General features: G+C 37.3%; 1 long non-coding RNA gene across 2 annotated transcripts in view; it reads left to right on the plus strand.

Moving 5' to 3' along the window:
• Positions 1–25,702, plus strand: part of LOC118252030 (uncharacterized) — a 57,383-nt gene that overhangs the window by 29,656 nt on the left and 2,025 nt on the right. For both annotated transcript variants that reach the window (XR_004780025.2, XR_007708738.1), the window contains exons 6-9: positions 19,991–20,067; positions 22,140–22,223; positions 22,931–23,033; positions 25,222–25,394. This is a non-coding gene — a long non-coding RNA (uncharacterized LOC118252030). The remainder of the gene's footprint in view (positions 1–19,990; positions 20,068–22,139; positions 22,224–22,930; positions 23,034–25,221; positions 25,395–25,702) is intronic.

Consider the following 25,702-nt stretch of genomic DNA (forward strand, 5'->3'; position numbering starts at 1 on the left):
CCAAAGGAAAAAAGAAACAGAGGAGAAAATTCTGTGGATTTTTTGAGATTCTGTGTCAGATGGAGCTTTGCCTTTTCCTTGTGCCAGGTTTCATTTTCAGTACTTCTCTTTCCTCCTTAGAATGAAAATGTTAACTAACGCTTCCTCCCTTACTTAGTCCAGCTTTATCAAAGTCAACACCCAAAGTTCTGTACTACACAGCTCTCCTTTTTAGAAATATTCCAAAACATTCTGTTGTTATTTTTGTCTGACAGAAATCTATATGTCTTACAAATGCTTTCCTGTGTTGTATTAATGAAGGCAGCTAACATGGCTACTACGTGGTTATGGTGGACAGGAGACATGAATGTTTACAGAAGTGCTGAACTTTGAAGGCTGGCTGTGGCATACTACCTAACTAGTAATCATTGCAATAATCACCCTAGTTTTTCTATGTCAAATTGGTTAATAACAACCCAGGATTACACGGCCGTGAGACTAATGTCTAGGTCAGACTACTCAGAATGGTTAGAATTTTAAATCCCTTACATTAATCCGTTTGGTGTATATCATGAAAGTATAGCCTGTAGCTGTCAAATTACATATGCACTGTGAGTGTAGTCTGTTTAAGTTCAGGACTTAGCATCATGTATTCCAATTCAATTTATTTTTATATCTCATCTTTCACACAGAGGGTCTGAAAATGCTCAACAGTGAGAGACAGAATAATGAGATAATGCTTTACAGAACTGTGTAAAGTGTCTTGCATATATAGAAAGCAAGGCAGAGGTTGGATTTCAGTGAGAGAAGACAGTTGCAAATTAAAAGCAGTGGTAGTATAAATACAGAGCAATTCTGATAGATGAGACTTTGAAGGGTGTATGTTACTTATGGGAGGAATAACACAAGGATGGAAAGGTAAAAATGGCATGATAACCTCTGCCTGAAGATGAACTCAGAAAGTTGCTGAGGGGCTTTGAAAGGACATCAGGATTCAACTGTGAACAAATGTAAAAATGAAAAGAAAAAAAAAAGATGTTAAGGTTCATTTTAGACAAAATTAATCCTGGTCTGAGCAAGAGTTACAGTGATGTTATAGAAATAGGGGGAAGCAGGGGGGAGGATAGCGGATGGAATCAATATATATGAGTGTGGTGAGATGACTAGGTATCTTGGATTGAGTGTTTACTCCCAGATTGTTTCACATCTAGGACATGATACTTTTCCCATTTCTCCCAATATGCAATATCCAGCATTCCAAAATCAAAGTGAGAATTCCCCATTGTGGGATTTAATCTTTTTTTTTTTTTCTTTAAGACACTGCCTTTCCTGGACTGAGTCTCATGAATTGTAGTAAGGAAGTAACACTGAGTTCTTATTTGAAGACAGTAGCAGTAGAATCAGGGAGAATATTCAAATTGCTCTACAGGAAAATCAATGTAATTTAGATTCACGTTCCTGAACCACCTTAGTTAACTTGTACAAATCTTCTAATGTAGACCAAATTTGGGTTGAGGACTACAAATACGTTTACACTAATTGCATAAAATTGATGGGCCAGGCTGAAACAAGCATAGATCAGGAAAAAAAAATAATTATATATATATATATATATAGTTAAAAGCATAGAGCCTTAAGCAGTAAAGAATGGAGATGATACAAAACCAGAAAGTAGTAAAAAGCTTCAAATGTTTTTTGTTCTTTGAGGACAGCATCAAAGACAGATTGTTGGAAGGTCTGGGAAGGACAGACTAAAAACCAGTGCTGCCTTAGGAGAAGAGAGAATAATCTATGTCCAATAATAATTAAAAAAAAATAGGGATTCAAAGTGAGGGGGACGGTATTTGGGAAGAGGATATCATCTCATCTTCATTGAGTTTTCAGAGAAATAGGCAATGAGAAATGAAATGGTGATTAGGTAGTTAAGGCCTTTTAAGGCTGTGAGTAGAAAGAGCCAGTGAAGGAAATCATGAAAAGCGAGGGATGGAGAAAATGGAATGAGAACAGGATGATATAATGGAGAAGAGATTGAGATTTAAGAGGATTCAGTGCTACCTACTGTAGTTTAATTATATTATACCATAATTACATTAATTACTTTTCCACTTCGTGTTTTTAGGCAAAATATTATGCTAATTCTAGAAGAAAAAAATAAAGTTGTCTCTCTCGAATAAACAGAGTTTTTAGAAGGAGACTGAGGTTTCTGAAGAGATGCAATCAATCCATTGTGAGCAATGAGTAAGTGGATGGATCTCTCTGAAGAGATGGCTCTCTGAAGAGAGGTTGGATGCAGCTCTGGGCAGCCTGCTCTAGTGGTTGGCAACCCTGCCCAGAGCAGGGGGATTGAAACTAGATGACCTTTAAGGTCCTTTTCAACCCAGGCCATTCTATGGTTCTATGAAGAGGAGGTAAGTCCTGTTCCAAATACTTCCAACTGACTGGTTGGTCTTTGCTGACCTTCACTCAGCTTCTGGAAAGACTTGGCTTTAGAAGGTAACCTCAGTCTGATTTGATGAGATGTATAGCATCTGTACATAGTTTTCTGCAAATTTTTGATACACACCTTAACGTGTTATAAGATTGTATAGTGTGCTATAAGATTGAATTACAGCAGTTGCTTTACGCCTAAAGAGCCTTTTATATAAATGAACTGGCTGGAAATCTTAGACAATTGTGATTTTTTCCAGAGATGAATTTGTCATAGGACTACAATATGACTAGTTATTAAATATTGTTAATATATTAACTACTAATAAAAAAGTCAAACTGTTTAATGTCATTATGATTTTTAAAAAAATGACCCTTAACATAAGTCTTGACATAAATTATAATTGTTTACACAGCCCTCCCAGCAGCCTACTAAATGCAGCTTGCCACTCAGAGTTTTATAGCTGTTCTGCTTGAGACAAACTATTCTTTTACATGTAGTACTGGGCTGTAATGCAAATTATCACCATAACAGGACGTAAATAAACCCTGTTTTTTGCTTCTTTTAATTATATCACATATGTTATAAAAATAGAAAATATTTGAAAAGCTATCATCTCACGTGAACTGGGCAATCTTTCACATTTTCTCTATCTCTTTTATCAATAGTTTTCCCCTAGTTGTTTTAAAATGTTAGCGTGATATGAAAGGTTTCATATTTAAAAGATTTCATCACCTTTAAAGGACATTAAATGGCTGAGCTTAGTTGAACACGTGCACTTTCTGCTCTGTGGGGTGGTTAATAAAATATGAACTTAGCACACAGTCTAATATTGATTTCTCTGGGAAAGACTGGATTGGTATTAGGTAATGTTGTTTCATATGGACAGCAAATGACTTAAAAGACCTTCTCAGCTTTTTGATATTCACACTGTACTTTCAGCACATTCTGCAAATATATCTGTACATTCTCTGTCTGACCAAAAGTAGTGCACCTGATACATGTCAGAAAGTTGGTCAGCATTTGCTTTGTCTCTCTTTGAAATGCTTAAAGTCATCTTTTGTAATTTAGGGGCTTGGTTACAAAAAGCTGCGATATAGCCTCTGATATTCAAATAAGAATGCCCTCAAACAACACAGCTATGACTTTCTTATCTTCCGGAAAGAGAGTTTGAGAATGTTTGGTCTGTCTTCTGGGGAAAGCAAAACCTTAGCTTTCTGTTCCCTTGCATTGCTAGTCCAAGATCCAAACTGTATTTCTATAAAAACATGAGCAGGTTCAGGAAAGTGTGAGGGAATACTTAAAATTTCATTAATGCTAGGGCTTGAGAGGGAAGTTAGAAGATTTGTTAGAAGATTTAACTTCCAGAGAATGGAGGGTCAGTTTTTCAGTATCCATTGATACTGAATTTTTCCTAAGCAATTCTATGTTTAAACCGTCTCGTCAAAGGACCAACTATAAACAATTCTTCTTTGGTAATGTCATCTCTTTACTGAGACTGTAAGTATGCTGTGTAGGGTAAGGGACCATATAAATGAGAATTTCTATTATTTTTGGAACCTCGCAGTTTTGCAGTGAGCCTCAGCCACTATTAGGGTAAAGTGGTCATATAAAAGAAATGTTTTACCAGTGGATAATGAAAGCCTAGCAGGACAAACAGGATGGAAATGTGAGAGTTTGGAGATCTGCTCAGAGGTGAGTGGGTTATAGAGGGCTATAGTTAAGACGGGGATAAATTTTGGCATTAGGGGTACCTGTAATTTTGTAAATAGTGGGCTGAATAAATTCCCTCAATAAAGTCTGGGCATCAGTATAAAGAAGCTATTAGAGCTGAAACGATGGAACAGATCTAGTAATAATTGAAAGAGAATCTTCAGTTTGTGTTCAATAGCTATTAGACCAGACCCTTTCTGACTTCAAAACATTTGACTGTTCATTTCCCAAAGGGTCTGCTTCATAAGCTGAAAAACTCCGGTATTTTTGTTTTCTTTGTCATGTAAATGAGCATGTTTGGAGTCCTCTTACATGAGATTCTTAAAAACATGAAAAAGATTTTCAAAATATCAAATCAAAACACCTAAAAATGAAACAAAACAAACATAAAAGGCCTAGATAACCCCCCCCCCCCCCCAAGCTGGGAGGCCATTGTGGAAATATAAGGAGTGCAGAACCACACCTTTTTTCTTGGTAATATTCTAGTAATATCCTCATTGACTTTTTCACTGTACTTGTATTTACTGTATATTTATTATATATCTGCAGTGCGTAATGTAATGCAGAGTTTCTTTTGCCCAGATGCAGGTGTAGTTAGAGCCCCCAGATAACATTTATCCGATCAGAACTTTGCTGAGCCCAAACCTTTGCTGAACCTGATTATTTTCCCTCTAAACTGAATGAAGTAAACATGCTAAATTTTTTAAGCTCCTTTTCCTTAAAGACTCAGGACTTAAATCAGGTTCATCAGGTTTGTTGCTTTACATGTGAAGATTAGGATTGGAGTTACTTTGAATACGAAAAACCTGTGGATAAAAAGCTGACATATTGGAATTGGTTTAACGATTGGCAGAATTCTGTAGGTAGTAACTTGGTCCATGATGCTTAAATCCTTGAGACCACCTTGTACGTTAAAATAAAGAACCATGTGCATTTCCAGCTGCACATTTTTCTTGTAAGTGGTGGATGTGTTTTGAGTGTTTTCATAGTTCTTTCTGAAAAGTGGGTTATTTACTTATTACATATTTAGAATAGTCTGAACTGTCTTTTCTGAGACTTTTTTTGAAAAATGTATTGATTTTATTTTCCTTTCATGGTCAAATATGAATATAAATCATGACACAAGGGATAAGTTAAAACTGAATCCACTAAGGGAGGTATTAACTCCTACAGAAAAGTTGTGACAAAACTTTTTACTGACTGTCTCATTCAGAAAGTCTTGAAGCTTTCGAAGTGGTCACATACTGCAGAAGGCATGTGATAGTATTGTCCTGGTTTGAACAACCTGAACTGCAGATGTCTCCTGCTTGAGAAACTCAACCCTTTTGCTGATTGGTTGTACAAGCCATCAGGTTGTGCAAGCCATGAAATTCCTTACACTGTGGAAATGTCAGGTGGAAATTTGATGGGCTGCAACTACCAAAAGGGAAACTTGAAGAGGATGCTATGATTAGCACTAATATTCTAGAAAAGACACTTTGGGATCTTTGACCTTGTGCAATTAAAGGTCTCTCTTTAGTATCTGCTTCATCATTTAATGTCCCCCGGTGCCTAATATGCTGGTGTTTTGTTTCAGTACCAACTCCAAGGGAAGAGTGCCACCTACTGAACTACCAGTTCTGTTTTCTGCAACATCTGTATTTGCCAGTTTTTTCACCCAAAATACTAAACAAATCCTGTCTTGCTTATTGTAAGAATTATGAGAGGATAAAGGCCTTTACGCGGCATGGGCATATGTAATGTTTTTAATCTGGATGAGATTACTACAGGGTAATAATGCACCCTGCATTTGCAAATGTATTTTTTTTTCAAGTGTGGACATTGGAACTTGTGTTTTAACATGCTAATTATAAGAGACTGCAATAAAAGTGAAATTAATAGCAACCCACATAACATTACTATTATCTGACCCTGATTTGAACTCTTCACTGCTATAAGTGCTAAAATATACTGTTAATGATTTCTTCAGAAATATGCTAATAATTGATGCAATATTTCAGTCTGTGTCTCATAAAAACTAGAAATGTCGTTTAAAAGAATTAAAACAAAACTTTGTGCGTCCTGCTGGATGCTCAAAAGCATATCATTGAAGTCTCTCATGCAAAACCTTTCAATTATCCTTCCATAAATATGGATGGAATAAAGTATATATTTATTCCATAAACTCTTCATTCCAGCATGACTGCAATTGCAGATCTTTCTATGTTTTTTTCCTACTAAAATCTTTCTTTTGGCAAAGCAGAGGGAAAAAAAAATCCATCTTTGGACATGTGTATTTTCATTTCCAAAGAAAAAGAGGACAACTTCAGTTTTGTAGAAAAACTGAATCTCATGGAATGAGTATTTTGAATGCTTTCCAGACAGAACTTCAAAGTTTTTGTTCAAAGTTGGTAATTTGGATTCCCATGTATCATTTGGATTTACAGGATGACTATAGTAACAGCATGAAACTAGCCCAAGTGTCAGAATAGAAGGCTTTGTTTTACATGCCTCTGCTTGAAGAAGAGATACTGAAGTAGAGATTAAACTAGGAATAGTGAGTCTTTCTGATGGGGTGAAGTAGTTTGAGAATTTACATTTTTTTGCTAATATTTGCATCACAATCCCTTTGTGACCTCATATAAACAAGCTTTTGCATCTGACAACTTGAAGTCTTTCCTTTAGGCAGTTGCTGGACCATTTGTAAAATTAAGATGGCTCATAGTTCATGTCAATTCATCAAAATCTTCCACAGACATTCCCTCAAAATTTGGCAGAAAAGACAACAATGGGCATGAAAGGGAATGGGGGGAGAATATGCACCAAAAAATAAAAAATGCAGAGAGAGAAAATTCACATCTGTTGTTTTTTTTTTTGTTTTCTTTTTCCATTGACAGGATTCCTCTGTCACTTTGTGAAGTAGACTGTGCTGCCCCATGAATCCAGCCTATCACAAATTTATCTCCAAGTGAAAGCAGCAAAATCTTGTTGTCCGTACCCCACCCCTCCACACCCCTGGGCACATTTTAATATTTGTGTTCCTTTTTATTGTGTAGGGTATTTTTAAAAGCCCTGAAAGTTTGCAATCAGTATGCTTGAAGTAGATGCACAAGTTGTTCCAGGTGGCAGGTGGTTCTGGATGTTCCACTCACGGGACAAAGCAGGTTATAGCTCGGCCATAACAGAACTTACCTGTGTTTCTTCATCTCATTTTTTGCATTTAATAAAGGAATTAGCTCATAGATTCACTCTTGTTCCCCTCAGGCAATCAGAGCCATGGCTGTAGAGCTGTACTGTGAGGAGGGTACAGAGGATACCACGGTGGAAATTAGCCAAAATGTTCACCCCAAGCTCAGCAGTCTTAGATAACTTCAAAACTGTGTTCTCACCAAGTCCTGTTTTAGCTCAACTTCATCAGAACAACTTTAGGCATCCTGAATGGTTATTTTGTTTTGGAATAAAACAGCTGACATAACCATTCTTATTTTGTGATGAAGCAGAAAATTTGATAGAAACAAGCTGTTATAATGTGCTTTTAAGCCTTTTTCTTTGCCCTCCTCCATAGTTTCCAACTTTGGGTTCTTTTCAGGTGAGTTCTTCCATGCGTGAAAGCTGACAGGTTTCAAAGGCAGTTCAAATAGCAGCTTCTGACAAGAAGGTTGCCTTTCCTGGTGTGCTTCGGCTTCAGATGCACCAAATATTAACCATCTTCCACAGGGATCAAGACCTCAATTCTGGAAAACGCTAAGGCATCCATACACTTGTAACCACAGTGAGATTACTCATGGTCTTAAAGTGCTTAGTACCTGGCTGATTCATGGTTTAATAGGAGGCTCTTTTTACTGTAAAGAAAATCAGTAAGACACTTGACTCTATCATTTGTTCGGTGAAGTTCACTGGTAAAGATCTTATCCCCAAACAGCCCATATTTAGAGGGTGATTATATTCACAGAATTCAGTGATGATGAGGAAGATTTTTATGCACGTTTTTTCTTTTATTTCCCTGTATTGGGTTTTTTGGAGATGTATCTGTTCTGATTATCATAAATACGTAGGTTGCTAGAAGTGTTTTTATATGTCATGCTTCTTATTGTATGCAAGAACAAACTGATGCTTTATCCTTTTTGCAGCAAGATGTTACTGAGTATAGATGGTGCAGAGCATCGGGTTTCATGTGTTTTCTTTGTTTCTTTGCAGAAAAATGAAGTGACAGGTGCTTAGCCTCATTTTTCATGCTAGCTTTGCCATGCCATTTTCACCAATAATGAAGGCAGCTGCCAGAGCTTGAGGAAATCAGGCGAAAAATTCAGCTGGCAGGTAGACCCAGTCACTTTAAGAAATGTAATCTTATGTTAGCAGATGGTAATTAAAAGGCAGAAGAAATAAAATTTTGTCTCAGTTTTCTGCACGGTTACATCAATTAAATCTGCAACAGAAATGCAAGCAGAAAATATAATTTATTGTCATGTGGCTACACAGTATGATTGTATGCAAATCTAATGATTTGTTTTACAAAGACAATTGCAATTTTTTAAATCTAAGTAGAATAACTGATCGTTTCCAGAGAGTATGTGTATGCTGTAAATCTTCAGTTTTCAATATGCCTAATGTAATGAAAAGCATCTCCTTGTTTTCTATTCATTGTTAAACCTCAAATTAGGGTTCCACTGCCTATGTGCTTCCAGCTTTCAGTAACACCAATTTTAATTCTAAGAGTTCAGTAAATCTTAATGTGGAGAACTAATCTAGCTCAGGCCTCAGCAGGAGTGCATCCTATTAAGAGAATATCAAAGAAGTGCAAGATTGAACCTGGTAAGAGTTATGATCTAGCAGGAAAATGATGTTAAGGTTGTGACGAGATTCCTAAGGTTTTCCTGTTGTTCCTTCTACTTAAAGACATCTAGTTCTGAGAGCAGAGCCTCATCAGTCTTCATATGTTACTACTTATAGCTGCTAGGATCATGAACATGTGCAAATCTGTTGAAGTGTGAAATAATCATAGCTCATTATGGTAGTGACGAAACTGTAATGCTACTGTAGCTACGTCACTGTTTCCATAGCTAGCTTTGATTTGCAGGGGTTTTATGAGTCATGCATAAAAATTCACCCAATTTTATAACCATTCACCCAATTCTGAACATTATGGTATAGTCAGACTTTGAATGATATTTTACTAAATACAGTGATTATTTTTAAGACAGGGAGTTGCTTAGTTCAAAATTGATTAAATAACTAGATGCTTATTTTGTAATTCTGCAAATCCAAGCACATTTGGTTTGTGATACTGAAACTGTATGTCCATTCTTAACTCTCTTGCACAGTCTTTATTAAAGACAATGAGAAATAACTAAGATACGTTGCTTAAATATGCTGTCTCTGGTTCTTCTGTCTTGTTGACTGATTGCTGATACCTCTAAGCATAATGGAAATTTTATCGCTGTAGCTCCAGTCTAGTGAGATTGGTATAACAAGCAACGCTTTTTAAAATAGATTTTAAGTACTCAGTCAAATAGAAATGCAAACACAGTCTGTAGAGCTGATCAAATAGATTACTTCAGATCCACTAGTTAACTCTAGTTAAGTCTAGTAACATCCCTGCTTGTGTGTGTATATATATATATATACACATATATAAAAATAGAAGATCATATAATGATGTAGGATTTTTAATTTTTTATGGGTAAGAAGGAGTATTAGTTTTGAATAACATTCATGGGTTCACATTTATTTTGTGTTTGCCTGTGGAATATCTCTAAACTTTTGCGTTTAAGAAAATGAACGATATTTCATTGAGGAATTTGTTTAGTGACTGTTTATGAGAGGAAAAACTGGAGGGGGGATAAAAAGGCATCTAATGTGTGGGGAGACAACCATACTGCTCTCAGCTGGGCTTTTCTCTGTTTTTCATCGTGGATCTCAACATTTGCCTTGTGGTCTCTGGTGATGAACATTCATGTCTACAGTTCCTTTTACCATCCCTTGGTATCCTGGACGCTAGCTGGCAGGGTGAGGAAGTGGTGAATTTCAGTTATTCTGGATCTTAGGTGGTGCCTTTTATATCCACAACAAGTAAAAAATCTCTTGGTAAATCACTGAAAAAGCTGGAATTGTGGGCAAGCCAGAGCGGTGGAGTTTGACTTCACTGGAAAAAGCCTTTGTTCGTGGTGCCTGAGCATCGGCAGCTAGCTGAGCCTGTGGCTGAGGATGTCCTCTAAAATTCCCAACACCAGCTATTTGCTCTTACCACCATCCTGACCCACAATGCTCTTGTTACACAGTTCCTGAGCTCTTTTTCCCCCACTAGTACTTCTATTGTCATGTGGTGTGGTACTCTGAAAAGTGTGTGTGTGTCCAGAGAGACCAGAAATGCGTTTTCCCTGGTGACCTAAACCAGGTCTAATTCTTGGACTTTGCTGAAAGTCTAGGGCATGTAACCTGTCCTCCCAAGTATCAAGTTTTAATTTCCTACTTTTTGTCACTTATGCCATACCACATGGTTGAGTCTTTAACCTTTTTGAGTATCAGAGATTACAATGGGACAAATGAATGAAGGAATTAGTAAAGTAAAAGTACAAGTGGATGAAACTTTCTCTGCCTGCTGCCTGCTAAACACTTGATACTATTTCTTCATATTTCTCCTTTTTTTAACAACCTTTTAATTGTATTTTGGCAACAAGGAAGGTTCTCCAACACTATTAAACCTTTTGCTTTCTCTAGACACTGACATTTAACCTCTAAGTTGTTCAGCCCCAGGTTTTAGATCTGGGAGCTGTGTTTGTATTTGCCTTTGCTACACGCAGCAAGTCTGTAGTAGGCTATGAATTCCTGTGGTATCTGGGGGTGTTCATTATTGTCCAAAAAGCCAGTGCTGCAGCTTTTGAAATTTTGTGTCCTCTGAAAAAGGATTATTATTTTATATATATATACCCAAAAGGATAAAAGCCTTTTTCAGCAAAGGCCTTCCAAAAAATAAATTAAAAAAAAAATGAATGCTGTATTTCTCCTGCTGGGACTTGGTGTTGAAGAAGGAAACAGATGCTTCATTTGGTTTCTACTCTCACACAAAAATCAATGAGGAAGGTAATATAAAGTCAAGATTCAGAAAACGTGTGAAGCAAAACTGATGCACTTATACTGGGCATTCTCTAAAATACTTAAATGTGAATAGGGATTTTCTGGCCTTAGTCTTTAAGGGGTCACTTAGAGGGACCTAATGGTCTTAAAAAGCTGAACCACTTCTCTTGACAAGCTGGGGTTTCTGTGTACTTCACACCTTTCGCAGAAACCACTGATAAATAAATAAATCTTGGCTCCAATATTAATTCCCTGTCCCTTACAAACCCTCTAACCAGCTTCCTCTTCCCTTTTCAGAACTAAAAGATGGTTGGGTTGGGCTGGTTTGGAAATGGCAGGGGTGTTGGGGCTGGGACAGGCTGCGGTCTAAAAACTGAGTCAGGGGTTAAGCAAGCTGTTAAAAAGGGAGGAGATGTGGGAGAATAAGAAAATAGTTTGGATTCAGTTTGACGTTTTCTTTTATGTTTGTCCTCAGTCAGCTCATGCAGCAATAGTAATTTCTCAGCGCAGTGTCAGGTATGTAAATAAATGTGACAGCCTTGCCTGCTAACCTAGGCTGCCTGCTAGAAATTATCATTCGTTATCATTATTATTATAGCTAACTAACTCTGAGTCTGATCCCACTTCAGTGGTACAGAAATGGCAAAAATCCCAGTCACATCAACAGTGTAGGCTCAGACCTGAAGCTCTATTATTTAAAGAAATCCAATGGTGATTAGTGACCATAGTTCTGCTATTGTACCTGGGATTTATGTTCTGTTTCTTAATGGAGTGTGTTAAATGAGGAGCTGTAAAATAGTAGCTACTATGAGAAAAATAGTTTAATGCGATTTTAGAGTTTTGATCTAATGTGTTACCAGATGTAGCCTCTTGATCAGTAAAACAGCTTTTCTTGGACAACATTCTGCTCCAGTGGATAAACTTCAGTAATTACCCTGCCACCACAATTAAAAAATAAAAATAAAAGTCTTATCTAGACTTCTCGTTTGTTCAAGCTGATGAGAAACTGATAAGATGGAGTTTCAGTGCCTGTGACATGTTGTTATCACTTGGCAGCGTTCAAATGCAGAGTATTTTAAAATTAAATCTGTAAGTCTGTGCGTTACTTTGAGGAAATGTGTCAACAAAATGCTGTCAGCTCTTTGCCTCTTGACAAGCTGTATGGATTTCAGACTACTCTGAACTGTAGCTTGTCCATCAAATCATCAGATGTCCTTTTTTGGCACTATTGGTAGTGTCGTTAGGTTGCTTGGTGGCTTTTTTTCTTTTTTATAAAGAGCAGAAAGAGAATCTGATTGTAACTGAGGCCTCAAATCTGGTCTTGATGGAGTAAAGATGGCAAGTGAAGCTTTTTTTCTGATGAATTGGCAATGAGAAGAAGGGAAACCCTGAAGACTTTCATGCTTTGCTCATTTGATTTCAAATAGAACTGGGTGTCCTGAATGGCAAGAATGGCTAATTGGAAGCTGCTTCCTTCAGCCCTACAAAAGGAAATAAACTCCTGGAGCATTTGTTCAAACTGTTAAATGTCACATCTTGAGGATTCTTACTCTTGTCATTGTAGTGTATAATTTTCTATCCTCTTAAAAGGATCAGCATTGAAATGGCACCTATTTTCCATTCTGAGAAAATCCTCTGCTTGTGAGGTACTTCTGGTTGCTGTTATCTCCACATCTCATGAATTGGCTTGGCTGGAGAGGTTCAGCTGTTTCTAGTTTGCACCGAAAGAGAATATAATACACAGATTCAGTAGGTTTAATATTTTACCTGCCAACTTAATGGATTGTTAGATTGAAGCATCTTGTCATGAGTTGAAAGATGGTAGAGTGCCTTTCTAGGTTAACTCTGGAGATTTACTTGTGCACAAGTGTTTTATGTGCATCCATGTACTGTGCTTATGGATTGCCTTCTTGAGTCCATAAGCTGCTTTTATTTCCTAAGATCAACGTGCGTGTGCTTCTCAAATAATACAAAACTAAAGACTATTGTATAGGGGTTTGTGGAAAGGAAAGCTGATCTTTTCTATCCTATGCATTCTTAAGTTTTGTTGCAAAACGTAGGCTGGCTGAAGCTCCTTCATACGGTTACACTTTCAAGTATATTTACTCAAAATTCATGCACTGTGACTCTATCTTTTGTTTGTAAATTAAATCTGATTTCCTTGCATTCTGTAATAGCCTGCAAGTTTTATTTTTCCTGGCATAAATGCACTTTCCGTATGTCCTTCGGTTAGTCAAAGGTAGAAGTCTCTCCCTGAGAGAGAGATTAGTTTGTCTCATTGGAATTTTGTACTGCAGGATGACAGTCTTCTCTGGCACAGAGTAAGCTCACCACCATCTACAGTATATGTGAAATCATAATCAAAGACAGGTGCTTTTCCCTGTTATAAATAATCAGTGCTGCTTGCATAGGCCAGGAAAAATCCTTGTTTAGACTGGTCTTACTTTCTTTCTTGGACCTCTGTATTTCCCTTGGCCTTCCCTTTTTTCATCTTTTCTGTCTCTAATTCTAGATAGTTGCCTAAGGAAATAAAAGGAATGGGGAAAGTAGATCTTGGCACACTCTGAATTCTCAGAAGTTTACCCTATGGAGTGAAATTAAATACACATGACATATAAAAGGGAATGGCCTTTTAATTTATAGCAAAAATCCCAGTTCACAATAAATCCGTTCTTTCCTGTTTGTTCTTGTGCATGATGAGAACATGTCATATGCTTCTGTGAAGCTGATATAAAAGCTCTTTGTTCTAGGTAGGACTATTTTTTTTGAATTGGTGTATGTTTTTTATGTAAATATCAAATAACAATTGTACACTTTTAAATTGGAATTTACTTGCTTTTCAGCAAAACCTAGTATAGTACCGTCTATTTAAACAGCTTCTTACAAAGGCCCAGTCCTTCAAACTACAAATAGTCTTCAAGTAGTTGTGAGATATTTGAGATGTCAGGACTCCAATATGAAAGCCTCTTATGGATAGTATTTTCAGATCTCTTGTGGAAAAATTCAGTTCGGGGTAGATGCCAGTAAGAATTTTTAACCTTGGGCAGTGCACAAAACACTTTGAGCTTTTCAGCTGCAGTCACTACCCTACCGACATGCATCTTATTTAGATTTTCTGCACTCTTTTCTGACTAAACTGTGTGTGAATGTTTGGCTGTAGTGTTTTGCATTCTAGGCTTCCAAATTCTTGTGCTATTTTCTTTCAAATATATGTAGTGTGCCAAAGCAAGGACTGTGAAGAGAGCATTGCATGAGTGACTGGTTGCTGCTGCACAACCAACATTGAGTTCTAATCCTTTAAACATCTAAGCACTACTGAGGTCAGTTTTTTGCCATGTTCTGTGCTCTTACAGGAGTTTGGCAAGAGCCTGCCATTAAGAAATGAAAACATCATTTTGCTTTACAAAGAGGCTCAATCAATGTGCTTGAGATATCAGTTTTACTCCATTAGATTATATTGCTGCAGAAATATGCTTACAAAGTGCCCTGGAGTCTGATCTCAGTAAGACTGAAACTGGTAGCACAGCAGATCATGATCGTTCTTACACCATTCATCAGCAAAACCTTCTAATGTGGAAAGTAATTTAAAAAATATCTGACTAGGATGGACCATTATGATGGAACAGCAGGATTTTCTTTTTTAAATCCTAGTAGATTAACATTAAAAAATAAAAATAAATAAAAAAAACACTGCCATTGGGTGTGATAAAAATTCTGTGCTGGTCTCCTATGAGAACTAACATTTTCTCTTCAAAAGTCATTCTTGCTTGGGATAGCATGGGGGCTGAGAAGCAGTTTTTTCTTCCAAAACATGTGGGCCAATTGCACTCTTGACCACTAAAACTCTGTTTTCTTGCCTGGTTTAAAAAAAAAAAAAAAAAAAAAAAAAAGCTATGGTGGTTTGCCTGTTAGTATTTATAGTTTTCTCCTTTACCTAATGTGTTCCTCCTCTGCACAAGACCATAAATACATTAGGGGGGCAAAGGAAGGTCTGATCTGTTTGCCCTTGAAACATACACTTGAGTTTGTTGACATTAGTCACATTAATTAATCATTTTATAGACTCCAGGTTTCCTAGCAGAAGGATCATCTGATTCAAGCAATTAATCCATTCATCTGATAAACATCCACTCCTGGTATTAAGGTGACTTATACCTGTTGCCACCAAAATAAATAAATAAATAAAAATAAAAACCTTAGCAGACAGGTCAAATGCAGCTAAACTGGCTCTTAGATTTCAGTGCATGGCAGTGAGTGTTTGCCTGTCATAATTTTGCTCTGTTTTCTACTTCTCCAGGAATCATTTAAGAATATAATGACACAAATCTAAGGAAATGAAATCTCTCAGCTTGAGTTTTCTTGGTAAGATTTTGTTTTTTTCCTACTGCAGTGAGAAGGATCTGACTACATTCAGCCACTTGTATTTCTTTCTCGTTGAATAGACAGATGGTTAGCTGTGTAGGACATGGACAAGGAAAAGCACAAATCAGTCTGTGCTTGCAGACTGACTCTGTTTCTTAGCATGTTCAACCTTGACACAATTCTCTGATTATGAGAGTCTGGGCAGTGAAAGTCCTATGCAAGCTACATGCTCAAACTATCGTCAAAATTCCTGCTCTATCTGGAATGCCATGGAGTCTTTCTGAAGCCTTTGTGTTAGAAAGTAGCATGTTTCCTGATAGCTGATACTTTGAATTTTGGGATAAAGGCGTGCCATAAATGTCATGGTGAAGAATTACCCAGTGGATATTTACACTCAGTCATCCACTGGAGAAGCAAGGCACTCACTGCTAGTGATATGAATGTTGTGTGTTGACTTTTCAGCTCTACTGGATGTAGCTTAGTCTTATGTCTAAGCTAATCAAACCAAAACTTTAGCTGTGCTCCATTCTCTGGAAGAGGTTTCTTTTTTTCCCTCTTTCCCTCTCCCCATATTGCTCAATTTCTCTGCCCCTGATAAAATGGCAAGTTAGAATGGAAGCCAGTTAAATCACTTCACTAGGGAGCAGTGAATCATCCTGTCTGTGGGTGAGAGCCACAAACAGTAGCTTGATGTCCATAAGCATGAATTTCACTGCACTTTTGTTTAAAGTCTGTTTAGCTAAACCAATGCAACCCGTTTAAATGTTTGTTCTTGAAGGTGTGATAAACTTAGCTGATAAATATTTTAGGCTAAATAATGCAATGACTAGATTAAGGTAAATTGCTAAAGGAAGTTTTGCTACAGTTTGTGCTTCTGTGATTGACCAGCCCAGGTTGCTTCCCTGTAATCTGGCTGGTAACACAGTCTGCACCTCCAGCCTTTTGAGGTTCTCTTCCACCAAAACTGGGCAAGGTAACAGTATCCCTTGTGGTGCACTCTGTGCCTAAATAAGACTTTTGTTTCTAAAGCTATCCATCAGACTGACTTTGTGAGCACAGGAAAAGTATAAGCACTTGCTTTTCAGTTAGTAATTGTACAGTTGACCGAATGCACTGTTTGCAATCGTCTTGACTGATGTCACTTGAAAGTAAGTCTGTTTCCTCCTTCCCTTCAACCCATGCAGGATAAATGTAAACCAAAAACCAGGTAACTGTGATTTCATCCTGTTACACTACTGAGAAGCCTGGCCTAACATTGCTAGGAAGTAGCCATCTTGTCTGTATAAAAACAGTAAGTGAAGAAAATCATTCAAAATTTGTGCATGGGAATGCAACACAGGGGACTTAGGTAGGAAAACTGTAATAAAAAAAAAAAAAGCTCATTACAAAAAATAATTTATGAGGTATCTTAGAAAATTCCATTCTCAAGCATGAGTTGTTAGCCTCTAGTAACTGCTATATTCATCAGAGCTAGGATGTTTAGCACTATTTGCTATTTAAGCCTGATTTGGTTTCTGTGATATGCACAAGCCCATGTCACCAACTCAGTTTGAACAAAGTGGTTTTGGGGGCAAGCAAGAGTCAGCAGATCGAAGCAAGTTGGGTGGTTGGCATTGCAGAGACCTTCAGCTCTGTTTTCTGAGGTGTGTGTGAGTGTGTGCCTGTGTGTCTGTGCTTCAGGAGCAGGTGTGGCTAAATGGGAATGGCCAAGAGCAGGGACAAAGGCAATACCAGACTAATGAGGAACAAAGATGGAAGGCAACATGGGACAGATCGGAAACAAAATGACTCAGAGCTGGAAGTGGGCCAGCCTCTTGTAGTTTTCTGGGGGAATTAATTCTCTCCAGCACATTTAATTTCACATCCTCTGTCTTACCTTTCCATTCAAGACTTCCAAAAAATATCTGTTTTAGGTATTAAAATGGCCCTTCTTAGTTGTTCCTTATCTTGGCAGTTTTCAGCAGAGCTGCCAGGAAAGCAAAACAGTCGTCTTTAATCTTTGAAAGTGTCATCAGGGAGCTAAGAGGCCAGGATAAGGTTTGCTAGTAAATGTGTGCAAGGGGGCTCCTCTGGGGCTTTCTGCTTTTCTAACTGTTTGCTTTAAGGATGATGAGTTTGTGCCCTCCCCCCGTGAGACAGTCGGAGTTTGCCTGTTGTTTCCTCCAATCTGTTGTGGAGAGGAAGAGAAATAACCCAATCAGTCTGCTCTTCGAGTTCCTGAAAGATCTCTTTTTCAAGCTTTTTGGCCGTAGCAGTTTTGTGCTTTCCAAGGGTATTACTGAGTCACTCGCCATCCCCCAAAGATCTGTCATCAGTGCTATCTGGTTCCTCCAGGGAATAGCAGCAGCGATCGTAGCTCTGTCAGATTAATGTGGGTTAAGGTCACCGTCCCTTGGGCTAGCTGGCTGGCTTGCCTTGGAGAATGGGGGCGAGGTTCTCTAGGTAAACAAAAATCCCTGTGTGATAGCGAGCTGACATTCACACACATTAAGAATCCTTATTTGAAGCTGCTTTAGGCTGTGTGAGAACACGTCTCAACATATCTTTGTCCAATCTCAGCCAGTGTGCTGCAAAATGAGCAGACACTTGAGCAGGTCTGGAATTTCCACCTGGGGAGGGAGGAGAAGCACACCAGCCCATCAGGCAGCATATTGGCCTCTGTCAAAACCAGGCAAATGGATTCAGGCTGCTCAATGACTTTGTGCTGGCTGCAGTCACTAGTTACTCTGAACCCATTCATAAATTATGGTTTAAACAAGCTTTTTCAAGAGCTTGAAACAATTGGGTGCATAGATCTAAAATAATGCACTGCCACAGTAATTTTTGTTGTGTGTCTTGAGTATACAATACTCAGTCTTTGGTGGAAGCCTCCATCTGTGAGATCATTATTACTGACACTGTTCTGAAAGAAATTTGAGTGGCAGAAGAGAAATAAGTTATTTTATTAATTATTTGGCTGCACAGATGGATATGTAATCCCTAGCCAGATGAATTTAGACATTTTTATATAAGCAACAAGGTAGATCTTCAGATATCCAGTTACATGCATCCACTATAAAATTAATATCATCACGATCCCATCTTGAATGTCTCCCCCCCCCCTTTTTTTTTTAAGGCATCCCTCTCCTCCTCTTGTGTCTCAGTTTTTTCTTTTTCAGTTCAGTAACAATCACTTCAGCAGAGACCCTTTAGATTGTTTTGATAAAACCATTCAGAAAGATCAAAGAGAAAGTGCAACTCAGCTGGTGGCCTTTCCCTTCAGAACACTGGCTTTTAGGCTATGTCTCAGCTACAGATGTTTGCTGGCAGGGCTGTGTCAAGCCACGTTTGATAAGGAGTTTGATCCCTGTCAGGAGGATTTGTGCTAGGAGAAGCCCCAAGAGCAGATGCAGTTTTTCTGGCTATGCTATATGTACTTGTTGGGCAGGAGTGAGCAATAAACAGGACCAGAAAAAGCTTCGTGGTGTAAACGCAGTTTTGTCCGTACAAAATGCATTCGCACATCCTCAACGCTCCTACTGCAGTGGCATTCACCTGCCTGCGGTGCCATTTCTAACACAACCTCAGCACATCCTAAAAGTTTTTGCCAAAGTTGCAGTGCTGCACAGGAGGTAAAGAAATTGGGCTTAGAATGAATATAGCTCTATGGGTAAAGACCCTGGAGGAATAACATGGTAAAATATCGCTCTAGGGTTGGATTATCTTATTTATTTTTTTTAGCAACTGCTTTAGTCTGTAGTGGAACAGAGACTCATACTGATGCAAGTTGTTGGTTTTTGGTTTTTGTTTTGATTGATTGATTTTTACAGCTGGAATGGGTTTATATTACAGTTTAGTTCTATCTAATTTGCTGGAAAACCTTTATATAAAAGCAAGGCATTAGATTCTTCCAAGTAGCCGGGTTTTTAGTGGATAGAAATCCTTCTGTGAAGATCAAGGGAGAGGAGATGGACCTCTAAAAGGTGACTGGAGGCCTTGGAGGCCTTTCCGTTTTTGGTGGAAATGCAGCTCTTCAGTGTTTGCCAGAATGGATCATAATTCTATTCTAATGAACATTTCCTCTTGGTAATGACTCAAGCAAGTCAGTAATTTATGTACTTAAGAAATACAGAATTCCTTCCATTTTCAGGATGTTGTGTTTGTAGTGCCAAGGAGATGCATTTTGGGGAGAGCACCTTCCAGCTTAAATGCTAAAATACCAGAATAGAATTATGGGCTGCTGAGAGTGTGTCTGACAGTGGTGCAGGGTCAGGGTGGACATCAAAGGCAATAACTGTGATTCAGAGCTGCACCTTCTTGAGCAGAAGTGGCTCTCAGTTTTGCAATGAGAGCTGCTCTGGGCTTTCTTATTTCAAATGAAATGTAGGGCGTGACATTGTTCTCTCCTGCCACACTCAAGACAAAATAGCTTTCCTTTAAATTTGTATCTTATTGCATTTGTTTTAACTTGTACAGGTGCAAAAGATGGTCCAGAATGTTGATTTCATGCTACCTTTAATGCTTATTACTGAACTCCACTGCTGTGAAATCAGGTAAGTGCTCTTTAAGCACAGGGTTGGCTTGTTTGTTTGTTTTAATAAGAGCACTTACCTTTACTGAATAGCAAGTGTTTATGAATGCTATTGCCTGATACCTGCATCTGTTTGAATGAATGTGAAGTTTACTCCCTTCCTAATCAGCCCTGGATTTTTTTGGCTTTTATTTTACATGAGGTTTTTGCAAAGGTTTCCAATGTTGGTAGTCTTACGGGGCTTCCAGTAAAGGATTTTTATTATTATTACTTTTATTTTAAATAATGATCTGATTAACTTTTTTTTCTTGTTATATTTTTAGTGTTTTTTTTTTTCAAAAAGTATGCTCTTCAATCACACTTCTGCAACAACCTACTCACTTGGGAGACTGATCCAAAGCTCTTTGAAATCAGTGGAAAGCCTCCAGCAGGTTTCATGAGATTTGGCTAAGGCCTTTTTTCAGAGCATGAAAATTGAAGTTTTTTTTGTTTCTTACTGTTGCATTCTTAAATCTGAATAAGTAGAAATTTGAATTTATAAATCATAGTGGATCTACAATAACAAAGGACTTGTAGTTCTCTACTCTAAAAGATATAGTTTGGCAAGATGTAGAGCAGGTAAATCTTACAATGTGAATAATGTAGACAACCGGAATTAAATGCAACCAAATGTACCCTGGATCCAAGGCTGTAATTTATAATGTGGTCAAGAATGCATTGCAGACTTCTCAATCGATAAGCTAACGAGAAAAAGCTCTGCAATTAATTACAAATCAAATGGGTCAATATCCTGTAAATGAAAGATATGAAATTGCTAACGTTTGGGTGAAATTTCTTTGCCAAGTCTATTTATAAACCGTGTATAAAATATGATATTTATAAAAAGAATAAAAGCTTCTTTCACTGTTCAAAGGCAGCACCCTGAATGCTGATTTCTTTTGCTCTGAAAATTCAACTGAACTGACTTTATTTCATCAGCTTTTTGTCTGCGTGTAAAAGAACTGAAGACATTTTTTACCTTTAATGACCTTACATTGACCTTAAGACCTTACAATGAAGCAAAAGAGCTATAAATAGGGCTCCCAGGGTGATGCTACCTGTGACTTAATGGTCAAACATCTGAAATTCTTAGAGTTTGTGGCTAAACGATTCTCTTAGTAGATGGCAGGACTTGAAATGTTCTAATCAGCAATCTTGGCAATCTAACATCTTGTCACATTTATAGAAATAGTCCCAAAAAGGGCAGCTGGGGAGTGAGGAGGTAGGCTAATGCTTGTATTTGAAAGCAGCTTGTCATCTGCATGGGTCTCCAACTTCAAACGGCTCTATGCCTTTATAACTTGCAAAACTGGGAGTGCTACTTACCCGTAATCCTTTTCATCTGGCAGTGATGATTTTTTTCATATATATTTTATAACATTTCTGCTTTTTATTAAAAAGACAGAGGATGATCATTTCCAAGCAGGAAATAATAATATTAAACGTGAATTTCTCATTTTCTGTAAGATAAGGTTGTTTTATTACCGTGCTATGTAATTCTACTCCCTTTTTTTCAGGAGCAAGAGAAATCTGAGGATTGTTTTGTAATTATATACAACAATAATGAGAGTTTAACTAAACAATAACTGTTCTTGAACTGTAACACATTCATTGATATTGGTGAATTCTTTTTAAGCAGGTGGACAAAATGCCCTTAAAGATATTGACAAGAAAGGAAGGGGTCAGGACTTTATCACCTAGTTTTCCCCCATACATTGTCTGTAAAGACTCTGCTGGCTTTAATTTTGGGGTTCATAGGATTTTACAGAGATGGCATTATTATTGGTGTATTGGTATTTCCAACATAATGCTGCTAGGCTACCCAGGCTGTCTGAGGTTCCTACGGCTGCTTGTTTGTGTTAAAAATGTACTAGTCCTGTTTGTTGTTGCAAAGAGGAACATTTTTTTTTTCAATACATAAACGAGGAATGCAAACCCTTCCCACACAATGTTCCTGGTTTTACCATGGAAATCAAAACCATAGTAGCCATGGGAGTTGCTGAGACATGAAGAGCTTGCTGTGAACAGTGTCCCTTTGTTTTCTTCATCTCTCAGGGTAGACTGAGGCTGCGCTTCTTAAGTCAGTGAAAGGAAATCTGAAAATCTGGAGAGAGGATCTGAGATAGAATATGGAAAGCAGTGAGTACTGAAGGGGGGTCTTTTCTCTACGAGGGGCAAATGTCTGGAGTGATCCTTAGCAGGGAAGTGTAGGAGTAAGGTTGTTTACAAGCTTTTTTAGGCTTTCTGAATTCAGAAGTACTTACTTCGATTCTGCTTTGCCATTGTTTTATTACTATTGTTAAGAAAGCCATGGTGCAAAGCCCCTGGAGACCCTTCTTATTTAATGTTAAAATACTACTAAATCAAGACCTTTTCATTTATATTAAAATGCTGGTATTTGTAAAGTTGACTGTCTCAAAAAAGTATTTCATCTAGCACACCAATTAATCATTGACTACGGGGTTAAAACACCAGAATGTTTGATAAAAAAAAAAAAAAAAATATGCTAAGCCTTCAGACTTCTCTTATGTATTAGGAAGGATACATAATAATAAATATAGCTAAGGTACAAAGTATATGATTTTAGAGAAAAATATCTGGCTGACAGCTTACATCATCAGAAATGACAATGATATTGGATTACTATCATCAGCTTTAATTGCAGCTCTACTTTCATGCTTTTTCTGTCTGAATTCAGTGCAACTGCCTCCACACCTGAATTCAAGCATTTCATGCAAATATTTATAGAACATGGAGTTGTATTACCTATCTAGTTTTCTGCCTATTTTGTAGTGCTCATGAGTCTTAATGTTTAATTTTTTTTTTCCTTTTTTCCTTATTTCCAGATTGTCATGGTTAAGAGATGGTCTCCCCATCTTCCCAAAACCCATATCTGTAGACCCACAAGGACAACAGTGAAGGAAGTCTTTCTGGAGTCTTGGCTGCTCTGTGAGTTTCATGAGATTTCCATAAAACTGAGATTTCCATTTCAATCTGGGCTGTGGTTTTCTTTTCAAGAAGGACGTTGCTAAGCTAAGCTAGCTCTGTTGAGGTTAGAAGAGTTAAATCACCAACAACCTTCCAAGGCATTATAGATGTGAGGCATGGTCTGTCTCCACATGAATGATGTACATAACACACACACAAAAAAAAAATGTAGTAGTTTTTTTTACTTGGAACAAGAATGAGATCTGTTTCCAGTCCTCTTTGTTCTTTCTTTTACCGCATCTTTTCTCAGCATCTTACAACATTTTGTTGGTGGTGTTATAATATTATAGTACATTAAAATATCTATATTTTATTATATATTTTCTACCATTAGACTAATGGCTATAAGAAGCCTTCATGAAGGTTCATAATGAAGGTTCATGATTCCATTGACGAAAACTTTTTTTGGAGTGGAAAATGTGTGTTGTGATGATTGTGTGTTAATGCAGCACGTAGAATTTCCTATGTCATTTAAGTTTTTCAGTATGTTTTATATGCAGCTGCAAAGTTCTCTTGCCATTTCTTTTTCTCATCAAGGCATGTGACTCCAGGCTTTTAGTATGTCTGTCTTGGTTTCGTTCTAAAGACTCAGCTCTGATCTGAGTTACTATTTCTCACCTGCAGTAACAGTGAGAAATATTAGTATTTACTTGCCTCCTCTGAAAGAGGGATTTATTGTACAAATATATAAAATAAAATAAAAGGGGGGGGGGGGGGGGGGGCAACAGAAAATTAAAAGAAACATTCCCAGTGGACACTGGGAATGACTTCAGGCAACAATGAATAAATCAACTAATGATTCTGTTTTAATAGAGTATAATTTTAATGCAACATTGAGAAATATTATTGTATCACCACCAGTGATGTCATTAACAAGTAGATTAAAACAGACACCTGCAAAAATGCTAGAGAAAATGCCTACATTTCATGTGTGTACTGTGAAGCTAGAACTCTTCCCATTTCCAAACCACTCCGCGTCCTCAGGAAGTTGCATATAGATTACAAATGTCTAGGAAATTTGTCCAGAAAGAACATTTGTTACAGTAACATTAGTTGGTTTCCATTCAACCTGGAGAAGCACAATCATTGTTTTGTCTGCATTTTCCTTATTAGACATTCAAATGAAATTTAAGTACATGAAATCTGCATTACTATGAATATATTTTTTCATTAAGCTAGAGAAAGTAATTGGCACTGAAATTAGATTTCAAATACAATTCATGATGTTAAGTCTCTTGAAAAAAAAAAAACCAACAAATGCAACAACAATTAAAAAAAAAAAAAAAGCCAAAATCTGCTATCAGTTTTACATCTGCATTTTTAGTCTGGTCACCTTACAGATGCTGCCTCCACAACTCCGTTATAGGCCACTTTTCATCTGACTTTCTCTTCAATTAATCACTTGGTTTCCTAAGTAAAAATGCATTATGTCAATAATCAGGTTTTAATTTAAATGCATTCCTTAGTTTATCACGTTGATCAGTCTTCCTTTCTTCTGATGTGTTTTTTTGGGGGAAATTGTAAAGTAATATCACAGGTTTTTTTTTCTGTATTTGTCATTGTTTAATCTATTTATTAGGAACAGACTGTAAACTTCTTATAGTCATTAACTTACTGAGTCTATTGGCATTTATTGTTCTAATGGTGTGAGGTTGTGGAAGAAGAGGGTCTCAGGATCATTATCTTCATGAGGAATTTGTAAGTGGTGCAGCACAGATGAGTTGAGGGAACTGGGAGGTGGAGATGTCTTGAAATATGCATCTAGAGGTAATTTCTTGTCTTACACTTTGCACTGCTATTTTACGAGTTGCTTAGGAGACCCTGCAAAACCAGTAGTCCTTGAACAATATTTGAGAGTGAATTGCAATAGCAGTGTTCAGCTATGAAAACAAAACAACTACAAAACTTACCCAGATTTTACAGGCTGCACATATTCTTTGTTTTCAGGAAAAAAATTGAGACATACTATAATGGACAATTAATAATTAAATGACAAAATAGAAAAACAGAGCAACCTATTTCAGGTTATCTTCCACCATACGAGCATGTTCCTACATCTCAATTACAAAGACAATAAAACATTCTCTTCTTTTAAATAAAAAACTGTAGTTTATATTGTTCTTTTCTGTTGCATATTCATCATTTTCAGCAAGGAAGATGGCTTTTAAGTTTGCAGATGACACGAAACAACAAATAGAGCTCTGGACAGCAACGAGTCTCTCACTCCAAGAAACATCTGCTCAATGGAGAAGGCATGCAGTGAAAAGTGTGTCTCATATGTTCTGCTTATATCTGGTGGGCTTAGTTAAAATAAGTAGCTAGGTAAGATTTCTCACTTTTATTTCCAAGTCTGCTGTTACTTTGTTCTCTCACCTTGGTCAATTCAATTCAGTTTACCTAGTTGTAAAATGTGTTCCATAATATTTATTTGATTTACTGTGGTTAAATCTTCTGTTGTTAGTTTAGGTCCCCTTTGTTCTAGTTATTGTATACATATATAAGTAATCAAACTCCTGCTTCAGGGAAGGTATTGCCTTCATAAATAATGTAGGTACAGGTAGCAAAAAATTCTAGGATATACTGGGGAAGCTGAGCAGCTGGGATCACACCTAAATAACATGACTTTTTTT

This window comes from Cygnus atratus, chromosome 11 (assembly GCF_013377495.2).
Source record: "Cygnus atratus isolate AKBS03 ecotype Queensland, Australia chromosome 11, CAtr_DNAZoo_HiC_assembly, whole genome shotgun sequence".
Taxonomy (NCBI): Eukaryota; Metazoa; Chordata; class Aves; order Anseriformes; family Anatidae; genus Cygnus; species Cygnus atratus.